General features: G+C 38.7%; 1 pseudogene; it reads right to left on the bottom strand.

The window, feature by feature from the left end:
• Nucleotides 1-19,822, bottom strand: part of LOC148005534 (polyubiquitin-C-like) — a 1,830,776-nt pseudogene that overhangs the window by 1,653,940 nt on the left and 157,014 nt on the right.

Below are 19,822 nucleotides of genomic sequence, written 5' to 3'. Positions count from 1 at the left end.
CAAGTTAATAAAGATAGAGAGAAAAAAAAAAGAAATGGCTACACTAATATCAAACAGGTATCTTTCAGTTTCAATATCAACAAAGTTCTTAAATTAATAAAATTATGTTTAAATGCCATATTCTCTGAGTGTTTGGTACTTTTGAAGGACATCTATTTATAGCCTATTTCAACAATGAAACATTGTTAGGCCTTTTTATAAAGGCTTAACCTGTAGGATTGTAAAATTTATCTGGAATAGGCTTCATGCCATAATGCCCATTAAATTGTATTTTAATGAATCTCTATTGCTAAGCATCATCAGTTTTAATCTGTAAAGGTATATGTAAGATAGCCTTCATTTCTTTTTTTATTTATTTATTTATTTTTTTTTTGCAATTCAACGTGCCCTCTTTATTAGTATTATGTGGCATTTATGCAAATCTTTTATTTTATTTTTTTTATTTTCTTTTTTTTTTTTATTAACTTGAGTATTTCTTATATACATTTCGAGTGTTATTCCCTTTCCCGGTTTCCGGGCAAACATCCCCCTCACCCCTCCCCTTCCTTATGGGTGTTCCCCTCCCAACCCTCCCCCCATTGCCGCCCTCCCCCCATAGACTAGTTCACTGGGGGTTCAGTCTTAGCAGGACCCAGGGCTTCCCCTTCCACTGGTGCTCTTACTAGGATATTCATTGCTACCTATGGGGTCAGAGTCCAGGGTCAGTCCATGTATAGTCTTTAGGTAGTGGCTTAGTCCCTGGAAGCTCTGGTTGTTTGGCATTGTTGTACTTTTGGGGTCTCGAGCCCCTTCAAGCTCTTCCAGTTCTTTCTCTGATTCCTTCAATAGGGGACCTATTCTCAGTTCAGTGGTTTGCTGCTGGCATTCGCCTCTATATTTGCGGTATTCTGGCTGTGTCTCTCAGGAGCGATCTACATCCAGCTCCTGTCGGTCTGCACTTCTTTGCTTCAACCATCTTGTCTAATTGGGTGGCTGTATATGTATGGGCCACATGTGGGGCAGGCTCTGAATGGGTGTTCCTTCAGTCTCTGTTTTAATCTTTGCCTCTCCCTTCCCTGCCAAGGGTATTCTTTTTCCTCATTTAAAGAAGGGGTGAAGCATTCACATTTTGATCATCCGTCTTGAGTTTCATTTGTTCTAGGGATTAGGGTAATTCAAGCATTTGGGCTAATAGCCACTTATCAATGAGTGCATACCATGTATGTCTTTCTGTGATTGGGTTAGCTCACTCAGGATGATATTTTCCAGTTCCAACCATTTGCCTACGAATTTCATAAACTCGTTGTTTTTGATAGCTGAGTAATATTCCATTGTGTAGATGTACCACATCTTCTGTATCCATTCCTCTGTTGAAGGGCATCTGGGTTCTTTCCATTTTCTGGCTATTATAAATAAGGCTGCGATGAACATAGTGGAGCACGTGTCTCTTTTATATGTTGAGGCATCTTTTGGGTATATGCCCAAGAGAGGTATAGCTGGATCCTCAGGCAGTTCAATGTCCAATTTTCTGAGGAACCTCCAGACTGATTTCCAGAATGGTTTTACCAGTCTGCAATCCCACCAACAATGGAGGAGTGTTCCTCTTTCTCCACATCCTCGCCAGCATCTGCTGTCACCTGAGTTTTTGATCTTAGCCATTCTCACTGGTGTGAGGTGAAATCTCAGGGTTGTTTTGATTTGCATTTCCCTTATGACTAAAGATGTTGAACATTTCTTTAGGTGTTTCTCAGCCATTCGGCATTCCTCAGCTGTGAATTCTTTGTTTAGCTCTGAACCCCATTTTTTAATAGGGTTATTTGTTTCCCTGCGGTCTAACTTCTTGAGTTCTTTGTATATTTTGGCCTCTATCTGTTGTAGGATTGGTAAAGATCTTTTCCCAATCTGTTGGTTGCCGTTTTGTCCTAACCACAGTGTCCTTTGCCTTACAGAAGCTTTGCAGTTTTATGAGATCCCATTTGTCGATTCTTGATCTTAGAGCATAAGCCATTGGTGTTTTGTTCAGGAAATTTTTTCCAGTGGCCATGTGTTCCAGATGCTTCCCTAGTTTTTCTTCTATTAGTTTGAGTGTGTCTGGTTTGATGTGGAGGTCCTTGATCCACTTGGACTTAAGCTTTGTACAGGGTGATAAGCATGGATCGATCTGCATTCTTCTACATGTTGCCCTCCAGTTGAACCAGCACCCTTTGCTGAAAATGCTATCTTTTTTCCATTGGATGGTTTTGGCTCCTTTGTCAAAAATCAAGTGACCATAGGTGTGTGGGTTCATTTCTGGGTCTTCAATTCTATTCCATTGGTCTATCTGTCTGTCTCTGTACCAATACCATGCAGTTTTTATCACTATTGCTCTGTAATACTGCTTGAGTTCAGGGAAAGTGATTCCCCCTGAAGTCCTTTTATTGTTGAGGATAGCTTTAGCTATCCTGGGTTTTTTGTTATTCCAGATGAATTTGCAAATTGTTCTGTCTAACTCTTTGAAGAATTGGATTGGTATTTTGATGGGGATTGCATTGAATCTGTAGATTGCTTTTGGTAAAATGGCCATTTTTACTATATTAATCCTGCCAATCCATGAGCATGGGAGATCTTTCCATCTTCTGAGGTCTTCTTCAATTTCTTTCCTCAGTGTCTTGAAGTTCTTATTGTACAGATCTTTTACTTGCTTGGTTAAAGTCACACCGAGGTACTTTATATTATTTGGGTCTATTATGAAGGGTGTCGTTTCCCTAATTTCTTTCTCGGCTTGTTTCTCTTTTGTATAGAGGAAGGCAACTGATTTATTTGAGTTAATTTTATACCCAGCCACTTTGCTGAAGTTGTTTATCAGCTTTAGTAGTTCTCTGGTGCAACTTTTGGGATCACTTAAATATACTATCATGTCATCTGCAAATAGTGATATTTTGACCTCTTCTTTTCCGATCTGTATCCCTTTGATCTCCTTTTGTTGTCTGATTGCTCTGGCTAGAACTTCAAGAACTATATTGAATAAGTAGGGAGAGAGTGGGCAGCCTTGTCTAGTCCCTGATTTTAGTGGGATTGCTTCAAGTTTCTCTCCATTTAGTTTAATGTTAGCAACTGGTTTGCTGTATATGGCTTTTACTATGTTTAGGTATGGGCCTTGAATTCCTAGTCTTTCCAGGACTTTTATCATGAAGGGGTGTTGAATTTTGTCAAATGCTTTCTCAGCATCTAATGAAATGATCATGTGGTTCTGTTCTTTCAGTTTGTTTATATAATGGATCACATTGATGGTTTTCCGTATATTAAACCATCCCTGCATGCCTGGGATGAAGCCTACTTGATCATGGTGGATGATTGTTTTGATGTGTTCTTGAATTCGGTTTGCCAGAATTTTATTGAGTATTTTTGCGTCGATATTCATAAGGGAAATTGGTCTGAAGTTCTCTTTCTTTGTTGTGTCTTTGTGTGGTTTAGGTATAAGAGTAATTGTGGCTTCGTAGAAGGAATTCGGTAGGGCTCCATCTGTTTCAATTTTGTGGAATAGTTTGGATAATATTGGTATGAGGTCTTCTATGAAGGTTTGATAGAATTCTGCACTAAACCCGTCTGGACCTGGGCTCTTTTTGGTTGGGAGACCTTTAATGACTGCTTCTATTTCCTTAGGAGTTATGGGGTTGTTTAACTGGTTTATCTGTTCCTGATTTAACTTCAATACCTGGTATCTGTCTAGGAAATTGTCCATTTCCTGAAGATTTTCAAGTTTTGTTGAATATAGGTTTTTATAGTAAGATCTGATGATTTTTTGAATTTCCTCTGAATCTGTTGTTATGTCTCCCTTTTCATTTCTGATTTTGTTAATTTGGACGCACTCTCTGTGTCCTCTCGTTAGTCTGGCTAAGGGTTTATCTATCTTGTTGATTTTCTCAAAGAACCAACGTTTGGTTCTGTTGATTCTTTCTATGGTCCTTTTTGTTTCTACTTGGTTGATTTCAGCTCTGAGTTTGATTATTTCCTGCCTTCTACTCCTCCTGGGTGTATTTGCTTCTTTTTGTTCTAGAGCTTTTAGGTGTGCTGTCAAGCTGCTGACATATGCTCTTTCCTGTTTCTTTCTGCAGGCACTGAGCGCTATGAGTTTTCCTCTTAGCACAGCTTTCATTGTGTCCCATAAGTTTGAGTATGTTGTATCTTCATTTTCATTAAATTCTAAAAAGTTTTTAATTTCTTTCTTTATTTCTTCCTTGACCAGGTTATCATTGAGTAGAGCATTGTTCAATTTCCACGTATATGTGGGCATTCTTCCCTTATTGTTATTGAAGACCAGTTTTAGGCCGTGGTGGTCCGATAGCACGCATGGGATTATTTCTATCTTTCTGTACCTGTTGAGGCCCGTTTTTTGACCAATTATATGGTCAATTTTGGAGAAAGTACCATGAGGAGCTGAGAAGAAGGTATATCCTTTTGCTTTAGGATAGAATGTTCTATAAATATCCGTTAAGTCCATTTGGCTCATGACTTCTCTTAGTCTGTCTACATCACTGTTTAATTTCTGTTTCCATGATCTGTCCATTGATGAGAGTGGGGTGTTGAAATCTCCCACTATTATTGTGTGAGGTGCAATGTGTGTTTTGAGCTTTAGTAAGGTTTCTTTTACGTATGTAGGTGCCCTTGTATTTGGGGCATAGATATTTAGGATTGAGAGTTCATCTTGGTTGATTTTTCCTTTGATGAATATGAAGTGTCCTTCCTTATCTTTTTTGATGACTTTTAGTTGGAAATTGATTTTATTTGATATTAGAATGGCTACTCCAGCTTGCTTCTTCTGACCATTTGCTTGGAAAGTTGTTTTCCAGCCTTTCACTCTGAGGTAGTGTCTGTCTTTGTCTCTGAGGTGTGTTTCCTGTAGGCAGCAGAATGCAGGGTCCTCGTTGCGTATCCAGTTTGTTAGTCTATGTCTTTTTATTGGGGAGTTGAGGCCATTGATATTGAGAGATATTAAGGAATAGTGATTATTGCTTCCCGTTATATTCATATTTGGATGTGAGGTTATGTTTGTGTGCTTTCATTCTCTTTGTTTTGTTGCCAAGACGATTAGTTTCTTGCTTCTTCTAGGGTATAGCTTGCCTCCTTATGTTGGGCTTTACCATTTATTATCCTTTGTAGTGCTGGATTTGTAGAAAGATATTGTGTAAATTTGGTTTTGTCATGGAATATCTTGGTTTCTCCATCAATGTTAATTGAGAGTTTTGCTGGATACAGTAACCTGGGCTGGCATTTATGTTCTCTTAGGGTCTGTATAACATCAGTCCAGGATCTTCTGGCCTTCATAGTTTCTGGCGAGAAGTCTGGTGTGATTCTGATAGGTCTCCCTTTATATGTTACTTGACCTTTTTCCCTTACTGCTTTTAATATTCTTTCTTTATTTTGTGCGTTTGGTGTTTTGACAATTATGTGACGGGAGGTGTTTCTTTTCTGGTCCAATCTATTTGGAGTTCTGTAGGCTTCTTGTATGTCTATGGGTATCTCTTTTTTTAGGTTAGGGAAGTTTTCTTCTATGATTTTGTTGAAGATATTTACTGGTCCTTTGAGCTGGGAGTCTTCACTCTCTTATATACCTATTATCCTTAGGTTTGATCTTCTCATTGAGTCCTGGATTTCCTGTATGTTTTGGACCAGTAGCTTTTTCCGCTTTACATTATCTTTGACAGTTGAGTCAATGATTTCTATGGAATCTTCTGCTCCTGAGATTCTCTCTTCCATCTCTTGTATTCTGTTGGTGAAGCTTGTATCTACAGCTCCTTGTCTCTTCTTTTGGTTTTCTATATCCAGGGTTGTTTCCATGTGTTCTTTCTTGATTGCTTCTATTTCCATTTTTAATTCCTTCAACTGTTTGATTGTGTTTTCCTGGAATTCTTTCAGGGATTTTTGCGATTCCTCTCTGTAGGCTTCTACTTGTTTATTAATGTTTTCCTGTGTTTCCCTAAGTGTGTTCATGTCTTTCTTGAAGTCCTCCAGCATCATGATCAAATATGATTTTGAAACTAGATCTTGCTTTTCTGGTGTGTTTGGATATTCCATGTTTGTTTTGGTGGGAGAATTGGGCTCCGATGATGGCATGTAGTCTTGGTTTCTGTTGCTTGGGTTCCTGCGCTTGCCTCTCGCCATCAGATTATCTCTAGTGTTACTTTGTTCTGCTATTTCTGACAGTGGCTATACTGTCCTATAAGCCTGTGTGTCAGGAGTGCTGTAGACCTGTTTTCCTCTCTTTCAGTCAGTTATGGGGACAGAGTGTTCTGCTTTCGGGCGTGTAGTTTTTCCTCTCTACAGGTCTTCAGCTGTTCCTGTGGGCCTGTGTCTTGAGTTCACCAGGCAGATTTCTTGAAGCAGAAAATTTGGTTTTACCTGTGGTCCTGAGGCTCAGGTTTGCTCGTGGGGTGCTGCCCAGGGGCTCTCTGCAGCGGCAGCAACCAGGAAGACCTGTGCCGCCCCTTCCGGGAGCTTCAGTGCACCAGGGTTCCAGATGGTCTTTGGCTTTTTCCTCTGGCGTCCGAGATGTGTGTGCAGGGAGCAGTCTCTTCTGGTTTCCCAGGCTTGTCTGCCTCTCTGAAGGTTTAGCACTCCCTCCCACGGGATTTGGGTGCAGAGAACTGTTTATCAGGTCTGTTTCCTTCAGGGTCCGGCGGTGTCTCTGGCAGGGGTCCTGCCGCTCCTGGGCCCTCCCCCACAGGAGCCCAGAGGCCTTATACAGTTTCCTCTTGGGCCAGGGATGTGGGCAGGGGTGAGCAGTGTTGGTGGTCTCTTCCGCTCTGCAGCCTCAGGAGTGCCCACCTGACTAGGCGGTTGGGTCTCTCTCTCACCGGGTCTGGGAGCAGAGAGCTGCTGCGGGCTGGGATCCGCGGGTGTGGGACTAGCCTTCATTTCTAATGAATGTGTAATCTCAGCATTATCCTCCTCAGAACTGAAGGCAGAAAGCCATTGTAACATTTACCAATGTTACACTGTATCAAATTTCCCAAGTAAAATTAAAACACAACTTATTGTATGGCATTGCTTTTATTTAGGATTAATAAGCAGAATCTGTATTCTTATTTCAATATATTATATGCCTATGAGCTGCCATCCTAATTTCTCAAGCTCCTGTGGAACCATTCTAACTGGAACTACATTTTTTGATTTTACTATAGTAAATTACAGATTGTATTCTTCTGAGGGTTTCCTGTTTTGATTTAAAGATGCTTTCAACCTCTGTTTTATGATCTTTAATCTAGTATTTAATTTCTCAATCTCCCACATCTTCCTTATTCTGATTTCTCCCAAAGAGGACATAGAGAACTATAATGATTGAAATATAGCCATTTGCATGATTATAAACAAAGCAAGATCATATGAAATCCAGATACCCTGTGTCATTGCGCTTTCCCTCATCCCAAATATAGAAAACATTTTTTGTTTTTAATCTCAAAACATCTCTCAAAGGACTTTGTTTTACCAATTTTAAGTTTAATGCCCTACAAGTTTAGCTGCCTATGGCTTTTATTTTGTGTATTGTGTTGTTTTTATCCCAGCACTAGTTTTGTAATGGCAGACCTGGCCAAGCCTTTTCAACCCTCTATGTTTCTGATCTGCCTAGGCTTCATGGCTACAGGACAAACTCTCTTCAGCACGTTTTCAAACTTGCTGGGAGAAGTTGTAGCTATTGTGCTCTCAGGCTTTGGCCACTTTTACTTCTTTTTTAAATAGAATAGGCTTCTTTTCCAGCTAACCTGACACCTGCCCCAACCTCATCCTACCCCCTGCCTTAAGCTTGGGTTCTAATTGCTATAAATTGAGTGTCACTATATAGTAATTAAGATAGGCTTCCTTTTGTCTGCCCTCTTCAAAAGCAGAGGCATTGCTCTGGCTCCACACAGGGGGTCGTGGGGTGGAGGAAGAGAATACTAACTGCTTTGACTCTTTTCAGGGACAGGAGAGTACAGGATTTGATGAGCAGAGATGGGGGCAGGTGTCCTGTGTTTCTTTACTAGACAAGATGAAAACTTGAGTTCAAAGCCCACATTAAATCAGACACCATCATACTCATGCCTATAACAATAATGCTAAGATAAATAGGAGGTAGAGAGAAGAGAATCTAATTTCAAGTTTACTGGTTAGCTGGCCTGTAGTATATCTGCCTCAAATACCAAAGAAATCAGTGTCCACATCTGAGGTCATTCTGTTATCTCAACACGTACACTTGCATGCATGTGAAAGAATAAAAAATGCAGCCCAAAAGTCAGAAGCTTAAAAATGCTACCTCACCCCTAAGGAGCCATAAATACCTCAAATTCCAGCTCTCTGCCTGTAAGTAAGAGGTCACATTTCTTAAGCCTGCTCTCCCAGGATCCAGATAAAAGGGCTTAAGGCCCTTAGCTAGGTGATCCTATCTAAGAGAAGAGGAGGCTTCTTCCAGGAACCAGCTGAAAATAAAGTTAGATTACAATCTCAAAAGCAATCTTGAGAGATGGGAAGCTTCTCCTCGTGATTTTTCACTGGTATTCTCCACATTTTCCAATGACACCATCCCTGCCCCCTTGGGTTGTGACTTCTTCCTTTAAATAACCCTTCTCCCAGCTACTGGGGGTTGAACTCCTGTGCCACTGCGTGGGATATGAGTCTCGACCCCAGAGCACTGGTTCCTATTGATAAGCCTCATGTGATTAAAGCAAAGACAGTCCTGTGTGAGTTCTTGGGGGGTTGTGTCATCCCGAGACTTGAGTGAGGGTCTCCCATACAACAGAAATACACACACACACACACACACACACGAATACTTTTAAGAAGAAAGAAAAGGGCAGATCTAATAAAATAAGAAAATACAGTAAAACTAGAAATAGATGAAAAGAAATTAGCTATTGTTGGTGAGCATCTTGATGGGAATGAATGAGTTAGTTAACTGATCCCTATACACTGTACCATAGATGTTTGGGCCACCACAGAAAAGAAAATGAATCCTACAACGTTTAAGAACTTGTATTTGAACATAAAAATTTATTGCAGGAGATAGAATAGTCATAACATTCTTTTTTAAATGTTTTGATATACTTTATTATGACAAATTAGATAGATAAGAACTTAGAAATGGATTAACACAAAATCAATTCCTTGTTAATATAAACGAAGAAATTTTGTTTGATTTAACTTCTAGTGAATGTAGGCTCTTATTACTGTTACATTTCAAAAAATCTAAGGCTCCAGGTGAAATTCAAAGTGTTCATGTACTTTAAAAACTTCTAAAATTATTTTAATTGTTTAAACCTTGACATTTTAAGATGGCCTTCTCTTTCTAACCTTAACTTTGTGAGACTTAAAATTCTGAAAACTAATTCATATGAAGAAATGTTGTCTATACAATTTACCAGATCAGGAATGTTGATTGATTTTAAATTTTAAATGTGGCAATCATGAACACTGGACTGAGAGAATGGGTTTTTAAACAAACAAATCATGTGGTACTAGCTTAATTGAGTTGGAGAGTCAGCTCTGACAGAGACAATCGAATTGTCAGCCACTGAGTATGAAAGACCCCCAGAGTGGGGAGACCCTCACTCAAGTTAGGAGACCCTTACTAGGTCAGGATCTAAGGGCCTTATCTTTCAGCCATTTTATCTAGGTTCTGGGAGAGCAGGCTCAAGAAATGTGACCTTCTACCTATTACAGGTGGAGAGCAGGGTCTGGAATTTGAGGTATTTAGGGATTCTTAGGGGTGAGATAGCATTTCTAAACTTCTGACTTTTTGGCTGTATTTTTTATTCTTTCAGTAAACAGAAAGTCTTATTTGATTTTGTCACTGGCAAGCCTCCTTCCAATTACAGGGACTGGGCTGACATAGTTCCAGAATCAAAGAGGATTAAAGGGAGATATTGTTAGGCAGATTTTGACTCTGAACTCACCTCAGTCTCTTTCTAGCCCTGTGACTAAAGTGTTTGCAAGCTTCTTCACAACATGACTACCAGAGCATTATCACAGAGAAGGAACTTTCATGAATCTCAAATTTTCATTTTGACTTCTTTTTATGTGTGTGGAATGGGCACATAAAAGAGAGAGATGTCTGATGCTCCTGGAGTTAGCTTTTCTGCAGAAATGAGCAGCATATTGGGTTAACCATTCAAAATGACAAGAACTTGACTGACGTGTAAGACCCTTTTTAATGCAGGGTTAGGGAATTTTCCATAAGGGTTAGATAACTTCTAATATAATTGGTAAGGACAAAGTAGTCACACTAGTACAATTTTGAGTGGCTGCTATGTTAGTTTCATTTTATTTGGTGGGACCTTGAAGAATTTTAGAAACCAGCTAAGTTTTGGCCTTGTTATCTCTTCTAGCTAGGTGTCCCAGGAGCTGACACAGCTCCAGAGTTACGCTGCCTAAGTCAGGGCTGTCACAGACTAAAGACCTATTGTCAGCGTCCCTCTCTAAGGAACCCAGTATACTTTTTGGGGAATTGAACATGTTTATTCCCTAGGTTTTTAGTCTTCTCACTATCACCTTCTACATGTAGTACCAAAAATGGTGCTGAACTTTTTAATTAAATTAACTTATATTAATACTTCATAAATGTAAAGAAGTTCTCCACCAGGCATTTGGAATAAAGTTTTAACTGAAAATGACAAATGCAGAGTTAAAAATAAAAGACTTATTTTTATTTTTTTGTGTGTGACTGCTTGTACATATGTGTATTTGAGCCTGCCAAATGAGTACAGATGTCTCCAGAGGCTAAAGAAGTTGAATGATTCCTGCAGCAGTGCTCTTAACTGCTGAGTCATCCTTTGAGTTGACAAATATAGGCATTTAATGAACATATGAACAAAACCAAAAAACAAACTGTCAACTCCTTCTTGTAAATTTTAAAAGTATAATTAGATCTTTATCAAGGAATCTCTCTGTTTTAATTTTGAAAATAAAAGTGTGAAATTGAATGGAGCCCCTGTCAGCTGTAAAGCAAGCACAGGGGAGTGAACAGCTCCACTTCTCTCCAAATACCCTATACACTATCATCTTCCAAGTTCAGGATAATTGTTGAGGGGATGGGGATGGCAACAGAGTGTTTCTTCTAATCCTGTCAGCTCCTTGAATTCCCACTGAGCTCTAGCACAGGCAGAGGACAGTCTGCCCCTGTGCCTTGAATTTCTACCTGTATTACCTACACTATTGCATTTTGTGTTTTGCTTTTCTAAGGAATTCCTTTAAGACAATTTTTTTCTTTTCCCTTTTAAATTAATTTCCCATGGCCTTATTTGATACTTTATATACTAATACATAATTTTCTTTTAAAATCATTGTTCTCCATCGTGCTATCTCCACTCCTGCCCTTAAGTTTGTTTAAACACATTTTTTTCAGAACTGGTGATGTGTCTCAGCACTAAAAAGCACTTGTGTTAAAAAAGCTCAGAGTTAGTTCAACAGCTATGGTGGTTCCTAGCTGTACACAGCCCACTTCCCCAAAAATCTGAGGCCTGTTTTAGATCTGTGAGCACCTGAAAAAATGTACAGAAGGAAAAACTTAAAAAAGAATTTTAAAAACCTTGTTAAAAAATCTTTGTTAAAACTTTATTTTAAACAGAGCAAATTCAAATATTTTATTACAAAAACAAAAGTATAGGTGATATAGCACAAATTCTTTCATTGGGTATATTATTAGGTCCCTCTGAGCTTTCAAATACCTTATTTGTGAAAAAATTGTACAGAATTTTCATTATATTATCAAATTATGATGAATGGATATGTCTTGACTCTGTAGATCTATAGCAAGTTTTGATTAAAATGTTGAAATGACGGAAAGACTACACATGGACTGACCAAGGGTCCAACTGCATATGTAGTAGAGAATAGCCTTGTTGGGGCACCAGGGGATCGGGAAGACCTTGATCCTGCCAAGGTTGAACCCCCAGCGCAGGGGAATATGGGGGGGGCAATAAGGGATATGTATAGGGGAATAGCTGTACGGGAGAGGAGAGGGGAGGGAATGAGGGCTTATGGACAGGAAACCGGGAAGGGGAATAAGGTTTGAAATTTAAGTAAAGAAATATAACTAATAAAAAATTTAAAAAATGTTTAATATATATTCTGGTTGATTAAAATGTATGCTTACAAGACGCAATGGCAATAACTATGTAAAGACGCTCCCAGGAGCAGAGGAATGCAAACATCCCTACAGAAAAGGAAACGTGCATATGCACACTCCAGAGTATGTTCCAAGGTATAATAGAAAGTTTTGGGGGATGTAATAGTAATAGTTTCTCCAGGAGACTTCAAACTCAGCCTCTCTTATTTCTATTTGATTTATATAATTAAAGTATTAAACACTGCTTCCAGTTTCTGCATACCACCAGAGATGATTCTGTCCCACAGTTCTCTGTACCCAGATTCCATAGGGGAGAGAGCTGGACTCTCAGAAAGGCAGACAGTCCTGAGAGGTCAGGGGAGACCACCACTTCTGCTCATAATCTGGACAAGAGGAACCTGTCTAGAGCCCTCTAGACACAGGAAGGTAGGAGCAGCCAGGGACAGGATCCTTCCTGACTTTGCCTGCACCTAGAGCTGAAAGCCAGTCACCAAGCATGCTGACACACTTGAGAGCAAAGGTAAGACCACCACTTCTGCTCCAAGAGACACGCCTGGAACCCTCAGGACAGAGGAATCGAGGAAGAGTCTGGGAAAGGATCTGCCAGTTTCTGCCTGAACCCAGACCTGACCAGGACCTACGGTTCTCTGTACCCAGATCCCGCTGGGAGAAAACAGGTCTGTGTGGGACACACAGGCTTATAGGAGGGTCAAGCCACTGTCAGAGATAGCAAGGCCAGCTGAAACCAGAGACAACCTGATGGTGAGAGGCAAGAGCAGAAACCTAAGCAACAGAAACCAGATGATAACTGGGTAGATATCATATAGACCTTCAGAGATCACAAATGCCAGCCCAGGCTGCTATATCCAGCAAAACTCTCAATTAACATAAATGGAGAAACCAAGATATTCTATGACAAAGCCAAATTTATACAATATCTTCCCCAAATTCAGCCCTACAAAAGATAATAGATGGAAAACTCCAACACAAGGAGAGAAACTGCATCCTAAAAAACGCAAGAAAGTAATGTTCTTGCTATAAATCTGAAAGAATAGAGCCAAACAAATGTAATTACTCCTCTCAAAACAAAAATAAAAGGAAACAATAATCACTACTGCTTAATATCTCTTAATATCATTGGACTCAATTCCCCAATAAAAAGCCATAGACTAACAGACTGGATACGTAAAGGGGACCCAGCATTTTGCTGCACACAGGAAATAGAAGTCAGTAAAAAAGAAAAAGATTACCTCAGAGTAAAAGCCTGAAAACAATTTCCCAAGCAAATGGTCCCAAGAAACAAGCTGGAGTATATACTCCAATATCCAATAAAATTGACTACCAACCAAAAGTTTTCGAAAGTGTTAAGCAAGGACAATTCATATTCATCAAAGAAAAATACACCAAGGTGAACTCTCAATCCTGAATATCTATGCTCCAGGTGCAAGAGAACCTACATTCATTAAAAAAACCTTTCTGAAGCTCAAAGCACACATTGAACCTCCCACAATAATAGTGGAAGATTTCAACACCCCATTCTCATCAATGGACAGATCATGGAAAGAGAAACTAAACAGAGACATAGAGAAACTAACAGAAGTTATGAACCAAATCAATTTAACAGATATTTATAGAACATTTGATCCTAAAAAAATACCTTCTTCTCAACTCTTATGGTAACTTTTCCAAAACAGACCTCAGCAGATAGAGGAAAGTTGAAATAATCCTCATGCATCCTATCATATCACCACGAAATAAGGCTGGTCTTCAATAACAAAAAAAGAAAAAGTATGACAGAAAGTCCACATAGACATGGAAGTTCAACAATGTTCTACTCAATGATAACTTGGCCAAGGAAAAAGTGAAGAAAGAAATTAAAGACTTTTTAGAATTTAATGAAAATGAGGGCAGAGCACACCCAATCTTATGGGACACAATGAAAGCAGTGCTAAGAGGAAAACTCACAGCTCTGAGTGCCTCCAAAAAGAAACTGCACAGAACATATATTAGCAGCTTGACAGCACACCTAAAAGTTCTAGAACAAAAAAAAAAAAGCAAATAACCCCAAGAAGGATAGACGGCAGGAAATAATCAAACTCAAGGCTAAAATCAACCAAATAGATAAAAGCAAAAACAAAAACAACCCCCCCCAAAAAAAACCAAACAAACATAAAGAACCGGATAATCTCATTAGATGCTAAGAAACAATTTGACAAAATTTGAAACTCCTTCATGTTAAAAGTCTTTAAAAAGTTCAGAACCCATGCCTAAATATAATAAAAGCAATATACAAGAAACCAGTAGCCCCATCAAACTAGATGGAGAAAAACTTGAAGCAATCCCTCTAAAATCAGGGACTAGACAAGGCTGCGTACTCTCTCCTTACTTATTCAATGTAGTATTCAAAGTTTTAGCCAGAGCAATCAGAAAACAAAAGATGGTCAAAGGAATCCAAATTAGAAAGGAAGAAGTAAAAATATCTGTATTTGCAGATGATATGATAGTATACTTAAGTGACCCCAAAAGTGCCACCAGAGAACTGCTAAGCCTGATAAAGAAATTCAGCAATGTGGGTGTGTATAAAACTAACTCAAACAAAATCAGTAGCCTTACTCTATTCAAAATCTAGGAAAGAAATTACGGAAATGACACCATTCAGAATAGTCACAAATAAAATAAAATATTTCAGTGTGACTCTAACTAAGCAAGTGAATTATTTATTTGATAAAAATTTCAAGTCTCTGAAGAAGAAATTGAAGATCTCAGGAGATGGAAAGACCTCCCAATGCTCATGGACTGACAGGATTAATATTTTAAAATTTCCATTTTGCCAAAATCTATCTACAGAGGCAATGAAATACACATCAAAATTCCAACTCAATTCTTTATGGAATTTGAAAGAGCAATTTGCAAATCATTTGGAATGAGAAAAAACCCAGGATAGCGAAAACTATCCTCAATAATAAAAGACCTTCTGGAGGAATGAGCATCCCTAATCTAAAGCTGTATTATAGAGCAATATTAATAAAAAAAAAGTATAGTATTGGTACAGAGACAGGCAGGTAGATCAATAGAATAGAATTGAAGAACCAGAAATGAACCCACACACCTATTGTCACTTGATATTTGACAAAGGGTATTTTCCATCCAGTGGAAAAAAGATAGCATTTTCAATGAATCTTTCTGCTTCAACTGAAGGTCAGCATGTAGATGAATGCAAATCGATCCATTCTTATCGCTGCAAACATTCCCGTGGAATAACAGATACCTATGGAAGATTTTCTCTCATTTTCAAGTTGCTGGAGATTCTGAACTTTGGGGGATTTCATTTCAGAAAAAGAAACAATGATCATTCCAGGGGAGATATCACTGAAATTCCCAAACCCATAACCCACAGACAATGATGGGCCTCATAAGTTTTTCTACATCTAGGAATTGTTAGCTGCCTATCAACCCCACAGAAGAGGCCTAGGCTCATGAGACTCTTCTCTTTTTGTTCTGAATATCTTCCATCGCCCTTTATGAGTGAATGAGATTGTTTAAAGACTAAATCATCCTCTTTGCAGTCTTACATCTCAGAAATATCCAAACGAGAGGAGGAGGAGGGTGAAGAGGAGGAGGAGGTGGAGGAAGAGGAGGAAGAGGAGGAAGAGGAGGAAGAGGATGACGATGCCACAACAACAACAAAAACAACAACAACAACAACAACAACAACAACAACAACAACAAAGCATGGATTAAAAGTAACATCATAGGTCAGTTGTCAGCATTCTCTGTCCATGGGATAACCAAAAGAGTTTGTCATGATCTCAGAAGTTACTGGACTGGCAACTACAGAGCATCCATTGTGTGCCGTGTCCCATTACATATCAGAAGTTGAAGTTTCTTCCTATGTTTTTAGTCTCTGTAGTGGATTGCCCAAAATGATCATTTCACCCATGTCTGATCTGATGATTTTTAAATAATAATTCTGTTTTCTCGCTCTCTCTGAGAGTAGTCTATAGGCAATTATAGTGGCTAGAGGAGGGAGAGATTTTCCTCAATGGTTTGCTACAGGTAAGTTGCACATGTTCCTGTGAGAAACCCTAATTAAAATAATTAACCCCCCCCCAGAAAATGACAGAAAAGTAGAGGCAGAATAAAAGGAAAGGTGGAGAGAGAGAAAGAGTGTGACAGGAAGAATGGAGAGGAAGGGGAATGGATGGGATCAAATTATTAGCATGTATGAAATGTAAGATGATGAAATCTATTATTGTTTGACTCAATACATAATAATAAAAATCTTTAAAAATATTCTAGGGCAGTCTTTTTTTCCATTTTCAACTGTCAGAGCTAAGACTCTCATTTATAGTCCATGTTCCTATCCCCACTTCTATACATGGTGCTAGGAAGCACCATGGTCAGAAAGCAGCTTTGATCTCTTGTGGTTAATTTCAATTTCTTGAAGGATTATAACTTATGACATTCACTATTCTAAGACTGATGACTGATGGTCTTGTCTGTACTATTGACTTATCATCCCATGTGATCAATGAGACATGCTATAGTAGAATTCCCAATATTTTTCATGACACTAAATCATGTTGATTTCTCTCCTACCATCTTTCAAATTCATCTCCTATCTTAGCTATATTGTATCTACTGGTTTACATGATTATGATTTATATGTGATCATTAGGGACAAAGAAGTGTTTCCCTATTGTAGATCACCCTCCAGTTTTTTGTAAGAAGTTTGATGTGATGTTGGTGCTACTACTTGACATACTCAGCCCACTTTCTGTTCACACTTGTGAATTTGGTTTCCAGTGATGGCCATGTAAGGCCTTGCTTGGACACATCTTGTGCTTTGTTATACTTCAGTATCTGTTGAGTAAACTATGTATATTCCATTCTCATTTCTGTGTTAACTGAAAGACTACCTTGACTTCCGTGAGTATTGATGACACAAGTATGGGCAAACCAGTAAAGTAAGTCATTTCTGAAATCCAGTCTGTAAAGTATCTTCATGATTGTAAGTGCATAGCAAATAACCTACATGCTAATGTCAAGTTGATGGATAAAGCTACAGAAAAAGTGTAATGGAGATGATAAGAAAATGTCTGCCAACTTGAGAGAGGATGCTCCACTTTTGTACTTTGGAGAACCGAAGATACAAGAGTATACAGAGGGAACTGAACTGGACACAATGATAAAAGTCAAGCAATATTTTAAGAGCACAGTAGCAAGATTCTTCATAATTATTACACGTATATCCACTTAATCCAACACATGTGTTGCAAAATAGAACAGAGCATTTGACTATGGACAGTAGAGGGAACACTTACTTGAGCTGGGACATACAGATATCTACAGAAGGGAGGATATGTCTAAAGTGTGTTAATAGTATGAAACAAGTCATTTAGGAAATTAAAAAGACAAAAAGAAATGGTTCATTTTGTGTGGCCTTTTGTTTGCTTTGAAATAATTATCAGAGATTCAAAAGTTCATTGGGAAGTGAAAAGGAGTGTGACTTGACAGGATGAGTGGATGAACCAGTGAGAGACAGCATTGACAATTGGCAGGGTTGAACTCATAAAGGCCCTATCAACTCTAGAGTGGAAAAGGAGCAAACAGGTTGTGTGGTTTAAATGGTAACTCCCTCATAGGCTTACCTATTTGAACATATGGACCACAACTACTGATGCTATACGGATGCTTGTGGAATTTCTAGGAGGTGGAGCATTGTTGGAAGTGGGTCACTAGGAAAGGGCCTCGAGGCTTTGTAATCAGGCTTAATTTTCATTTTTTGTTCTTGGATTCCTGAATATAGATACATTGTGACCAACTACTTCTTACTCTTGCTGAATTCTCTTCTATGTCTGCTGCCAGGCAGTTCCCAGTTTGATATATCATATCCTTCTGAAATAATGGACAAAATGAACATTTTCTCCCCTAAGCTATTTGTTCAGGATACTTTTATCACATTTATCATAAGGTATCTAGGAAAGGGACAAGGAGAAAGTGCTATGTAGGGAAGAGAAAGAAGTTGATGAGATATAGAATTAAAGAACCAAAATAAAATTTTAGTATATTTTTAACATGTCTTAATTTTTTGCCTTAATAGGCTAAATGTTAGAGTATATGACTTTACAATTTCTCATGCCTTCATTGGGTACTGCAGTGGTTTGATTAAATCTTTCTTTCTGTGATGCTTAATCTCCAGTGAAAACTTAATGAGTTACAGATCATGGTGGTTGCACACCTCGGTTTGTGAGGGTATTTCAAGGATGGTTGGGTGAGCAAGGAACACCCAACCTGAATTTTGAAAAGACAATTCCTGGACTGACATCTCATGTAAGTGAAAATGAGAAAGTGGGCTAAGGACCAGCATTCATCTCTCTGCTTCCTGACCGTGGATGCAGAGTAACATAGCAGCATCATGTGTGGGCAACTGTGACAGACATCCCTGAGGAGATGCACTGGATCATCAAAATGTGAATCAAAATAAACAATACTTTCTTTAGTTGCCTCTGTTATATGTTTTGTCAAAAAAATTGGAAAAATTAACTGGTATACTTAGTGTTCTCCCAAATTCAGAGTTGCTATATATGATTCCTCTCTTTTATTCTTATATGTCTGTATCTTGAGCACCTGAAGTTCATTGCTACTCAGTTATTTAATTATATCTTCTTTGTTTCTAATATTTGCAAATATTTTCTTAATGATGCATGTCTTGCTGAATGCAAAATGCTACAAATACTTCTGTCCCTATGTAAGTAATAGATCTTAAAATAAATAAGGCTGCTATGAACATAGTGGAGCACGTGTCTTTGTTATTCATTGGGACAGCTTTTGGGTATATGCCCAAGAGAGGTATAGCTGGGTCCTCAGGTAGTTCAATGTCCAATTTTCAGAGGAACCTCCAGACAGATTTCCAGAATGGTTGTACCAGTCTGCAATCCCACCAACAATGGAGGAGTGTTCCTCTTCCTCTACATACTTGCCAGCATCTGCTGTCACCTGAGTTTTTGATCTTAGCCATTCTCACTGGTGTGAGGTGAAATCTCACACTTGTTTTGATTCCCATTTCCCTTATGACTAAAGATGTTTAGGTGTTTCTCAGCCATTTGGTATTCCTCAGCTGGGAATTCTTTGTTTAGCTCTGAACCCCATTTTTAATAGGGTTATTTTTCTCCCTGCGGTCTAACTTCTTGTGTTCTTTGTATACTTTGGATATAAGCCCTCTATCAGTTGTAGGATTGGTAAAGATCTTTTCCCAATCATTTGGTTGCCGTTTTGTCCTAACAACAGTGTCCTTTGCCTTACAGAAGCTTTGCAGTTTTATGAGATTCCCTTTGTCGATTCTTGATCTTATAGCAGAAGCTACTGGTGTTTTTTTTCAGGAAATTTTCTTCAGTGCCCGTGTGTTCGAGATGTTTCCCCACTTTTTCTTCTATTAGTTTGAGTGTATCTGGTTTGATGTGGAGGTCCTTGATCCACTTGGATTTAAGCTTTGTACAGGGTGATAAGCATGGATCGATCTTCATTCTTCTACATGTTGACCTCCATTTGAGCTCAGGACCATTTGCTGAAAATGCTATCTTTTTTCCATTGGATGGTTTAGGCTCCTTTGTCAAAAATCAAGTGACCACAGGTGTGTGAATTCATTTCTAGGTCGTCGATTGTATTCCACTGGTCGATCTGTCTGTCTCTGTACCGATATCATGCAGATCTCTTTTGGTAAAATAGCCATTTTTACTATATTAATCCTGCCAATCCATGAGCTTG

The sequence above is a fragment of the Rattus norvegicus genome, chromosome 5 (assembly GCF_021556685.1).
Source record: "Rattus norvegicus strain SHRSP/BbbUtx chromosome 5, alternate assembly SHRSP_T2T, whole genome shotgun sequence".
NCBI lineage: Eukaryota > Metazoa > Chordata > Mammalia > Rodentia > Muridae > Rattus > Rattus norvegicus.
This window is presented reverse-complemented; position numbering and strand designations above follow the sequence as displayed.